This window comes from Pinus tabuliformis, chromosome J (assembly GCF_031772625.1).
Source record: "Pinus tabuliformis cultivar Carrire ecotype Pingquan chromosome J, CPIR1, whole genome shotgun sequence".
NCBI lineage: Eukaryota > Viridiplantae > Streptophyta > Pinopsida > Pinales > Pinaceae > Pinus > Pinus tabuliformis.
The window spans coordinates 1,089,541,853-1,089,552,953 of NC_142295.1; the positions used below are offsets into that span (position 1 = coordinate 1,089,541,853).

The following is an 11,101-nucleotide window of genomic DNA, read 5'->3' on the forward strand; positions in this document are numbered from 1 at the left end:
AGGTGCTCAAGGAAGATGGTAAGGGTGAAAACCGGCGCCCCTGTTGTCTTTCAAAAAAAAAAAATAGGGAAAACAAGTTCAAGATGTGGCAATGCATGCAGGTTGCAGGTATTCCATGCAAGAAAAGAGGCCCCTCAACTCAAAGACAAGGGTCCCTACTATGCTACCAGGCGACCTCACCAGCACTCCCTCCGGAAACACTCATCTCTTCCAAGGTCTGGGCGTGATTTGATCACAGTTTAGCCTCCTACAGGAAGCTACAGGACTTTCTACAGGAAGTTCTGTATTTCTACAGGAAACTTCCTGTAGAAGCTTTGGACGGCCCAGAACCGACTGTGTGGGGAGATCTAACACCCAAGGTCTGACACGGAGGCATGCAAGTTAATGTTTTCTCCATCACGCACTTCTGTCGCCTCCTTCTACCACCCCAGTTGCCATGCAATGGAGATACCTACAAAGTCAAATCAGAACATTGAATTATCAGAAGAAGCGATTCTCAAATGGAAAAGAAGATGCAGAGATACCATGCACTACTTGTCAAAGCCGTCCAAGGGTCCTGCGATCGTGACCGTGATGCCACCATCTCCACCGTTTCAGCATGCAACCGAGGAGGAGAAACTACCATAGGACATCCTGCAGGAATCCCGTAGCAGTTCATCCAGCTAGAGTGCACACCATCAAGGCGCCTGCAACACATAGAGCGGGCACATGCACCATCCGCAGACAGGTAATAAGCGTTGCAACCAACAGCAGTCTGCGAAGAGGAACCCCGTGCCTGTGCACGAAGCAGCAACAAGAAAATCCAATCACCCTCGTCTTGAAACCTGAAAATAATGTCGCGACCGCACAGGTAAGTGCCTCACCCTTTTTTCGTCAAATTACATGAACTATTCTTTGAAATGTTTGCAAGTGTGGAAATGAATGGGTTGAGCAGTCGGGTAGCCATTCAACTGGCCACCACGACCAGTCAGATGGTCTAGCCAGATTTGGAAAGTGTTGGTCGTGGCAAGCAAAACGGCTAATGGACACGTGAGAAGCGTCCAGTCGGGGAGAAGCGGCGATATAACGGAAATGGCGGCGGCGGATCTGCAGGGAATGATGCGGCAGTAAGGGAGACTTGCAGTGAAATGAGTAGGTGACGTTGTCCAACGGTCCAGCAGGGACAGCTCACCCCCGCGCCACGAGTTCGGCCGGGATTCAAATCCACCGGCTAGATCGTCACTCCACTCATTTATCACCAGCCGTTTTGCAGTCGAGTAAGCGTTCGAATTTCTCTGAAGGTCGTTACTCCAAGTCCTCGGCTCGTTCAGACGTCTGGTGGTGGCACAAAAGGTGCAGAACCACTGTCGTGCTCTCCGGAACTGTGTGCGACTTCTACAGGAAGCTGCGCTACAGGAAGCTAGCCGCTACGGAGGAAAATTGATCTATTCACATCAAAGGTGGCGAATTGGAAAAGGTAAGCCTGAACCTGTTCCTCCCATGAAATTGGTTTGAAGGGTGGCGAAGTCGACGTCCTCAAAAATGTAAAACTACAGTCTGAGCATAAAATTGCAAGCGTCGTCTTCCTTTTGCATGAAAAGTGTCGTCGTAGTATATGCGGGGTTTTATACAGGATTTGGTTCGTAATTAAGGCTCTGTCAAGGCTCATCTGTAGATAGCCAAGAATTCATGAATTGTGTGCATGACAGAGGCGTAGTTCTGCGCTCTGTCCCAAAGAAATCCGAAAGGCCATCTTTTGATACGCACCCGCCACCTCTGGCTAACATAGCAGGCTTTCACCATGCCGGGTGGATTCATCAGAAAGGAACCGACAGACTCAAAGAAACTACGGGAAAACCCGGAGGTGGTAGAACTGTTCACCCGTGCGTGATGGATGTCGTTCTGCGACAAACTTCAAGGTTATGATGATGAGGTGGCAGAGGAGTTCCTACGAGCTTTGAAGCCAAAATTGAAAACACTGGCCATTGTCAATTTCAGGGGTTTGAATCTCAGACTCACCCCACAATTCATCATCAGGGTCACTGACCTCCCAATGGGGGTACCATGGGACAAGGAGGAAAGGAAATTAGGCCAGAAGGCTAAAAAAGAGTTCTTTCCACCAGAGGATCAATTCTCAGAGGATAAGAACAGGGTTCGCAGAGCTAGCCTACAGCCGCTTTGGAGTGAGGTTAGCCTCCAAATCATGAATTATATAACGTGCGAAGGACGATTCAGCATCGTATATGGGTACCATTTCCGGCTGCTCACAAAATTGGGGCACCAAATGGACCTACCTTCAGAAAACAAGCTAAGTATTCCTTACTTCCTTCTGCAGTCCATGACTGAATGTGCCACCAAATTACGAGAGGGCACGTCAGACCAGGTAGCCCATCATGGGCTCATTAAGCTCCTCGTGGAGGATGCACTCCACACCTACACAGTCCCTCTCTCGTGGGAAGCCTTCCGAAATCTGACTAAGGATGGTGATATCAAAATGCTGACCGAGGAGCTCACCTCCTCCAGCAGCGAGGAGAAGGAGTCAGTACACACAGAGAAGAAAGGGAAAGGCCAAGAACCCGCGGCCAAAGCACCGAAGAAAGAACAAAAAGGGAGGCAAGAGAAACCCCAGGTTGCCGAAAATGGGGGTGACAAATCCACATTGACACCCAGAGAGAAAAGGTTACAGAGTAGGGTGGAAAGGACGGGACAAGTCCACGTCAGTAAAGGCACCTCGAAGGCAACCTCAACCAAGTTAAAAATCAAAGCACCCTCAGCCAAACAGGCTAAAACGATGCCACCTGTTTCTACAGGAAAACCAAAAACGGCTTCTACAGGAAGCCAGAAATTAGCTGATACAGGGCCTTCTACAGGAAGCCCTGAGAAAGGAAAGCCAAAAGAGAAGACAATGGAAATTCTTGCAAGGGAGGAAGCAGTCGTGCTGGCCACCCTCAGTACACCTCCTAAGCCGAAGGAAAAGCGGAAGAGGGATACCCCTCTGTATTTCAAAGCCAGGAGAAGTGTGAGAATCAAATCGGGCAGGCCCCAACCTCCATCCAACAGCCCAATTACTATAGAAGATACCCCTACCTCGCCAAGGGAGAGGTCCCCCTCAAAAATCTCAGTCACTTATGAGCGGGGGAGCCCGAAGACAACTACTTGGAAGGAGAGGATGGACAGGTTGGCTTCGAAAGCCCGGCTACAGGATGCTGAGGCCGCTCTATAGGAAACATTAGCCCGGCTTAAGGAGATAGAGAGGATGGAGGGAGAGGCACCCTCATCACCACTTAGGGGAGACGAAGTAGAGCCACCGAGGGAAGAAGAGAAGGAGCATATTCCGGAACCAAGTCCCCAGCCAAGCTTGAGCTCGTATTATAACTTTTTGGAGGCTGGGAAAATTATTCCACAAAAATTCACCGTGCCGCTTTTCTTCGCGTTGGAAGAAGAAAGAGTGAGGACCCACACGTGGATGAAAATAGCTAAATCAAAAGGAGTGGCAGATATAGGCCCCTTGGAGGAACAACTCAAGGAGGCGAGAAAAGAATTAGCTATGGCCAAACACGTGGCAAACTGCCAGCGGGTATTCCTACAGGAAGAGAACGAGAAACTTAGACTGCAGCTACAGGAGCTGAAGAAGGAAAAGGGCACATCCTCAGGGGACACTACAACAGAACATCAAGGTAGAGAAGGACTACAAGTTGGTCTTGGGGAGCCAACCTCGCATCTACAGGAAGGGGAACTGCAAGCACAAATCGAGATACAAGCTCTCAAATAGCAGTTGCAGCAAAAAGAGGCACAACTGGCTTGCATGGCCAGTTGGGCCATGGATGCTCTACAATGCAGACAGCCGGCCAAATCCTATGGCTTATACCTACGAGACCAGTGGCTGCAATTTCAGATTAATGCGTTGGCACAGAGGGGTATCTCCCAACTCCAAGACCCCCAGCAGTTCACAACGTTATGTAATAGCAGTTCATCAGAGGATAAGGCCAAACTCTCGGAGTTCTATCTCCATAATTTGGCCCTTCCAAATGTGACTACATGGGATCCCAACACAGTTGTAGGGGATATGCAGTTGATGGCATTTGCCTCATGGTTGAACCATGAAGAAAAGAGGGCAGCAGAGGTCAAAGAAGTCATGGGCCGAGAATTACATGAGCCACTCCTGATTAGAGTGGAGCCAGGGGATCCCACTACATTGATATCGGCCCACCAACACTTAGCCACCAACCCTCAAACTTTATTGAAATATATGGATCAGCAAGCACAGGCCATAACACATTTCGAGGATATGGAGCAACTGTTAGGGGACAACTGTGTTCATGCTTGCACCCGCTGATGGAACACATTGTCCCACAGCCTTAAAATCAGAGAATACCATACTCCAACTCGAATGAGGGAAGCTCTAGCACGGGTGCCCCTCTACAAAAAGTCCATACAGAACCTCCAAGCCAGCTGGATTGGCCTCAAGCTAAGCCCACCTCTGCTGTTAGGATTGATGGAAGGCAGCACAGAAAAAGAAGAGCATAAGCAGTGGGAAGAGGTGGAAAGGAAGGCTGGGTTCCATGCCAGTGAGGAAGAGACCACTTCAGAAGCCTGGGATGTGAGGGTGGCGGTGAAAGCAATGAAGGACGAGGAGCTGGATTAGTTGCTCAGGGATGAGCAATCATTTTAGCTGGGGGGTGATGATGAGCCCCAAATTTGGTAACATTTTGGGCTCATTTGGCCTAACTACCTCTGCTCAATCCTTCATTTTTCATAACTTATGCATCATTTTTTAGTATGTTTATGTCATTTGTATGAATAAGGGTAGTCACTATTCCTAGGTGGCTAACATGTGCTCATTTCAGGTTTTTTGACACATGATTGGAACAAAACCGAGCAGATAAGGACCAGGAGACAGCCAAGATGGGGTTGAGGATTCGTAGGAGGGTTGTCCAGCATTAAAAGGCCTTCCTCGGGATCTTCACCCCCAACTCCGAGCTCTAACAGCCACCACAACTGGATTAGAAGGCAGCCAAACGGATTTTGAGGAAGCAGCAGTTCACTCCTAGTTTGGTCAGCCGAGTCCCACCAATTTAGGAGGCCAGCTTGGGGCCTCGTGATGTATAAATGCTAAGGCTTTAGCCTTCGAAAAGGACTTTTGAAACATTGTTGCACATTCTACACTACGAGCTGCTAAGTTTGGTTTTGCTCTTTTGTAGCCAATTATTGTCATGCTATTTGACTTATGATTATTATTTTTTAATGGAAAGAAGTCCTATTTGATCTCCGTCCTGAGTTTTTAAAAGGAGCCATAGCTCTCGGGGTTGGGCCCAACCTGAGAGCCTAAGGCCTCCTTCCTTTGTATTGTTATCTTTTCCTTCAGCATTATGGTTTTCTTTCCATGCATTTGAAACGCAGTTTGCTGAGTTAGATTTCTTGGTGTGGTTAAGTAGGTCATTATCATAAGACAGAATTGCTTCAGCTGTTTAGAATAGAGTGAAGAGATTGGAGTTGATAAAAGTTCCAAAAACAGGGTTGCCTGCACACTCATTTTCACCTCTTTCTAGGGGCTGGAATTGCAGACAGTGCCACCCACCAAAAACCTTGGTTTACGTGTTCATGCAAATCTTTGGTGCAATATTTTCGGGTGTATAAGTTTTCCATGTGTTCAGACCTCTTGGAATGGTTCTTTGCTTCAGTACCACACATGGTTTTCCTTAAGAATAACGTTGTTGTTCATTGGTTCCATTAAACAGTTAGGAATGTTTGGATTATATGCAAGACGTGGATGATTTGATTCAGTTTGCACTGTGCAGTGCTACTCCCTCACCCTCTCATCCTTCTAATCCTTGCCCAGGCCAACTACTCATCTCCCAATTAGACCCCTTTTCTCTCAGCTACACTACTGCCCACATTATCCTCCCTTTTCGGCCTTCCATTCCATCTACCCTCCTTCAGACAAACTAGCTTAGCACACCCCCTCATCATCTCATCTCTCGGTCACTAAGGCATTACCAACCCCTCTCCTACCTCCCTATCCACCCATCCAGCCTCTTCCACTCACCCATCACCCAAACTCCAAATGTAGAACATCCTGTAGGAATTACTGAACATCCTGTAGAAACTCTGAAACATCCTGTAGAACCCCTGCAGACTTCCTGTAGAAGATCATAAACACGGTTTCTTGGGAGCCAAACTTTGTGAGACTCTCTGTAAGGGTGTTAGGGACCCCTTAGACCCTCTCTAAACTTTCCCAACCTTTTTCAAGCCTTTCTCCTCCTTGATCCACCTCTGCACAGTAAAAAAACTAGTTAAAAGCACATGCATGATAATTCTAATAATTGAAACAAAAATACAAAAAGTGTTTTCTTCAGATAAAGGTAGTCTAGACACATGCATGTTACCTTCATAGAAGTAATGGCATCTCTTTCAGTAGTTTGCATCCCCACCTCTGCATCAGTAAGACTAGCTGGTAGAATTAGGGTTTGCTAGGGTTTGAGTTCCTTGTTGGCTTTCAGTTCCTTTTTGCAAATAGATTAGCTTCTTTTGAGATTAGCTTTCATCCATCAGTTAAAAAGCTTCTTCTAAGAGCTCATAGAAGTTGGCTTGAGCCCCTAGCGGACTTGCGCCAGCTGACCAAGTGACAGCTACGGCAAGAGCTAGTACTTGTGCATACAACACCGTCGCTTCCAAGTTTGTTACGAAGTACCGGGTTGATAAAATTAAAGAAGGGAGTTCCAGGAGTTGTAGCATTATTGCTACAATACTGGAGCCCACCAATTATCCTTCCCTGTATGCACTTCGTATCTCGTTTTGAATCCCTACTATTGTCTAGATGGCTACCAATTGACATCATGCGTTCTTAATTATTTAAGTTCAATTATTCACAAGATTCAATCAATCTCAAAATGAACTACCAATAAATACATCAACATATTCAACCAAGAGTGAGGAAGTATATGGAACCATCAACGAAACTTAAGTCTCAATCTATGTAAGTATAAGGTATTGAGTGAGATAATGTCAATGAATACCCTATTTTGGTTACCTATTCACACTTGAGGCATCCTCATTTCTAGACCCATTTTCTCTTGATGAGTTGTTGACTTCAATAGAAAGGTCATATGTAATGTTTTGACATGGTCAATACCTCCATCTATTAAAAAAAATAACCATAAATTATGTGCATTAATGAGTTAGCAGTGTTAATAGAAACATTACTTTGATTAATTCCATTCAGCATTCGATAAAAGACTTTTTTTCCCTTCATGTTTGCTACTGGCAAGAGATTTTCCAGTACAAACCCCGGATTAACAAATTTAAAATTTTATTAAGTTAATTATTCCAAAGGAAACCAAAAGGATTTCATAGAATTTGATGCATCTAATTCTAAACATACCTTTTACCAATTATGTTCTCATCTGCAAAAAACTTAATCCTTGAAGGAATTTTGCCTCTTTCAAATCCCAACCTGTTTTTTTTGTCTTCTTAATGTCATATGTTTTTTAGGAAAACAATGAAAAACAACCCAAATATTATTTTGTAAGGAGTTACCAAGTCTTTGGGTTGAATAATTATGATTCTCAGCAAGTTGTAAGCATTTTGGTGGGGCGTGAAATGTGTTCTCACTTTTGTTCGGGTCCCGAAATATGAAGAGGTGTACTGAAAGTGTACAATATAGGAACCAAAAGGCACACTGACCTCAAGATATATTGTTTTAACTTTATACATTGAAGACATTTGATTGTAGTCATGTTGAAGCAGTTTCAATGCCTCAAGTTATGTTGTTTTAAATCTATACATTGAATACATTTGATTGTAGTCATGTTGAAGCAGTTTCAACGGTTAAAAATAAAAATAGATTTATCATTTGAAGTTGTAGAGAATAAGTATTTACTCCTCAAAATTGGCACCTGAGCCAAAGGAAGTTTGTTCTTTCCAGGGAGGTAACTTTGGGAGGGATAAAAGAATGGATAAAAATTATTAAAATTAAATTTAAAATAAAAATAAATAAATAAAAGCACAACCTCAATTTTGCTACCCGCCCCAAAAAACTTGTTACAAGAACACAACCTGGGCCCTATATTCACTGAATGAACAAAATTATTATTAACCCAAATGCCCCATTGCACTTCACAAGACCTGAGCCTTCCAGTTACTGGTTGAACAATCATATTTTGACACCAAATTCTCCTTTCCACTTCTTTTGAAGATACACCAATGTTTATAAAGTTGCCAAAATAAAACTAATTTAAATTTTAAAAAGAAGAGGGTCAAAAGTCCACAATCACTCCAAAACTCACAACGCTAATTGAAATTAGGAGCCAAAATTCACCATGGCTTCACAAAATACTTATCACAAGGGATAGCTACATATAATAATCTTGTGAGTACACATAAACCCCAGAGCCCCAACATAGAGAAAGCAAGGTTGATAATAGTAAATTAATGAAAGGCCCCTTCCCTGAGAGATTAGATTGATCAGAAGGTCAGAAAACTTCATGAAATTAAAAACACGTTCAGAAAACCTCTAAAATATCCTGCATGAGGCTCAAATCATTCCAGATGATGGTATACAATGTTCCATGTGCTAAATAGTTCTTTCCGAAAAAGCTAACATACATATGAAACCCAGAGTTATTAACCACAAAGGCATGGGTTTAAATAACATAAGGCATCTCAGTCTGTTGTACAATAGTTTTTATTAGGATAAGATATGAAACTCATCATAAGAAATAAATAATACCCAAAAAGAAACAAAACCAGCAATACTTGCTAGCTTAGAGCATTAACTAGCATGAAGAAATCTATAGGAAAGAAATTAAGAAAATCGCCATGCAACCAAGATTTATGAGCTCGTGAATATAAATGAAAGATATGAAGCACTGATGGAGGCTATCCACTCTACTCTAGAAATTTACAAACCTAAAATTATTAATGAAAGGTATGAAGCACTGATGAAGTCTATCCAGTATACTATAGCAATTTGCAAACCTAAAATTACGAAGAAAGAAAAAAGGAAGGGCCCCAAAAATGTTTTGGGGAACCCTTCTTCAATGAGAATAGTCACGTTAAGGACACAACTGCAAGGACCATTGGAAGAATATTTTAATTTTTACACAGTTCAACAATGGAGACACCCATAATCACACAATTAAATTTCCCACATATCCTATTAGTGCTACTTGAAAGCTTGAAGGATGCACTGAATGTTGCTGAATTTTTTTGTGGTGTAGTTGTATTTCCTGGCCCTAGGCTATGAAGATGCAAGGGAAAATTTCTCTCCGCTATCTATGTTTTTTAAGAACATTGTTGAGGCTCTTCTTGATGTAGTATCTAGGGAGGACTCAAGTGAATCTAGGTTGAGGACTGCAGCATACGAGACATTGAATGAGATTTTTGATGCTCAACTAAAGAACCGACTACTATTGCTATGCAAATTGTTCATGTCATCATGCTTAAGCTTAATGAAACTTTGGAGATGCGGAAAGTATCATCAGATGGAAAAGAAAAACATAATGATTTGAAAGCACTTCTATGTGGTTGCTTGAAAGTGATCATTCGAAAATTATGTGCTTCTGAGTCAACTAAGTATTGTATTCTAAAATATGTTGATCAAATGATCAATCTTTTCTTGAGGGTATTTTCCTATCAGAGTGCCATTGTTCATGAGGAAGCAATGTTGGCAATAGGAGCTCTTGCATATGCAATATGCGTGGAATTTAGAAAATACATGCAAGAATTCTACCGATATTTAGAGGTGGGTCTTCAAAACTTTGAAGAACACAAAGTTTGTGTTATTATTGTTGGTGTAGTTGGTGATAAATGTAGGGCATTGCATGACAATGTTCTCCCTTTCTGTGATGGTATTATGACCTACCTTCAATATATGTCGATCAATCAGTTGCATCGATCCATTAGGCCTCCAATATTCTCATGCTTTTGAGACATTGCATTGGCTATGGGACTCCAATTTGAGAAATACTTAATATATGTAATGCATATGCTTCGAAGTGCAGTAGAGATGATGAAATAATTGAATACAATATTCATCTACATAATGGAATTCTAGAAGCTTATGTAGGAATTTTCCAAGGTTTAAAAATTTCACAGAAGGTTGAGTTGTTGATGCCTTATGCAAGTCACATTTTGCAATTCCTTGGGAATATTTATCAAAAAAAGACATGTAAGAATCAAGTTCTATTTCAACTAGAGGATTTTTGTATTTAGTAATTTTTTATGAGCTATCATTTTTGTCATTATCATTGGTTTAAGTTTTTTCAATTTCCTTATTTTTTTTATCAAAATTACAAATAAAGCCTTCAGTGCCAGTTATGTTTACCTAAGCTTCATTCTAATAATTTTGATAAAAAATTATATTTTCATACATGTTAATGGAGGGATGAGAAAGTAATAAAGGCTGCAGTTGGGGTCCTAGGTGACTTGGTTGATATGTTGGGTTCAAATTTTGCACCATTGTTGTGACATCATGCCTTTTACAATGATTTTGTTGACGAATTCTTGTCATCTGACTCAAATGATTAAGGAGACTGCAGAATGGGTTCAAATGACCATGCATCGAGTTGTTTTGAGTTGAATGTGTCCAGAAAGTTTGGAAATGCATGCAATTATTTGGGTGTGTCGAGTTAAAGGAGTTCGGGATATCATAATTATCATTATGTTAATGATGATTCCACCTTGAGGATCAGGGTTTTGGTTGAGAGGATATGCAAATTTGATTCATGCAGTTAAATTTCCCAAATATCCTATTAGTGCTACTTGAAAGTCGAATGTTGCTGAAAATTTTTGTGGTGCATTATATTTCCTATCCCATGGCTATGAATATGTAGGGGAAAATTCTTCCCCACTCTCTCTATTTTTTAAGAACATTGTTGAGGCTCTTCTTGATGCAACACCTAGGGAGGACGCAAGTGAATCTAGGATGTGGATTGCAGCATACAAGACATTGAATCAGGTCGTTCAATGTTCAAGTAAAGACACAGTTGATATTGTTATGCATCTTGTTACTGTCATCATGCTTAAGCTTAATGAAACTTTGCAGATTAAATAGGAAGTTACATCTAGTTTTGGGAGAAAAATATTGATAGCAGAACAAGTATTCTTTGGAAGATTCTGCAAT

The 11,101-nt window shown here is 42.1% G+C and overlaps 1 pseudogene; it reads left to right on the plus strand.

The window, feature by feature from the left end:
• The first annotated feature begins 8,849 nt into the window (after positions 1–8,849).
• Positions 8,850–10,558, plus strand: LOC149230820 (importin subunit beta-1 pseudogene; annotated as a pseudogene).
• The last annotated feature ends 543 nt before the right edge of the window (positions 10,559–11,101 follow it).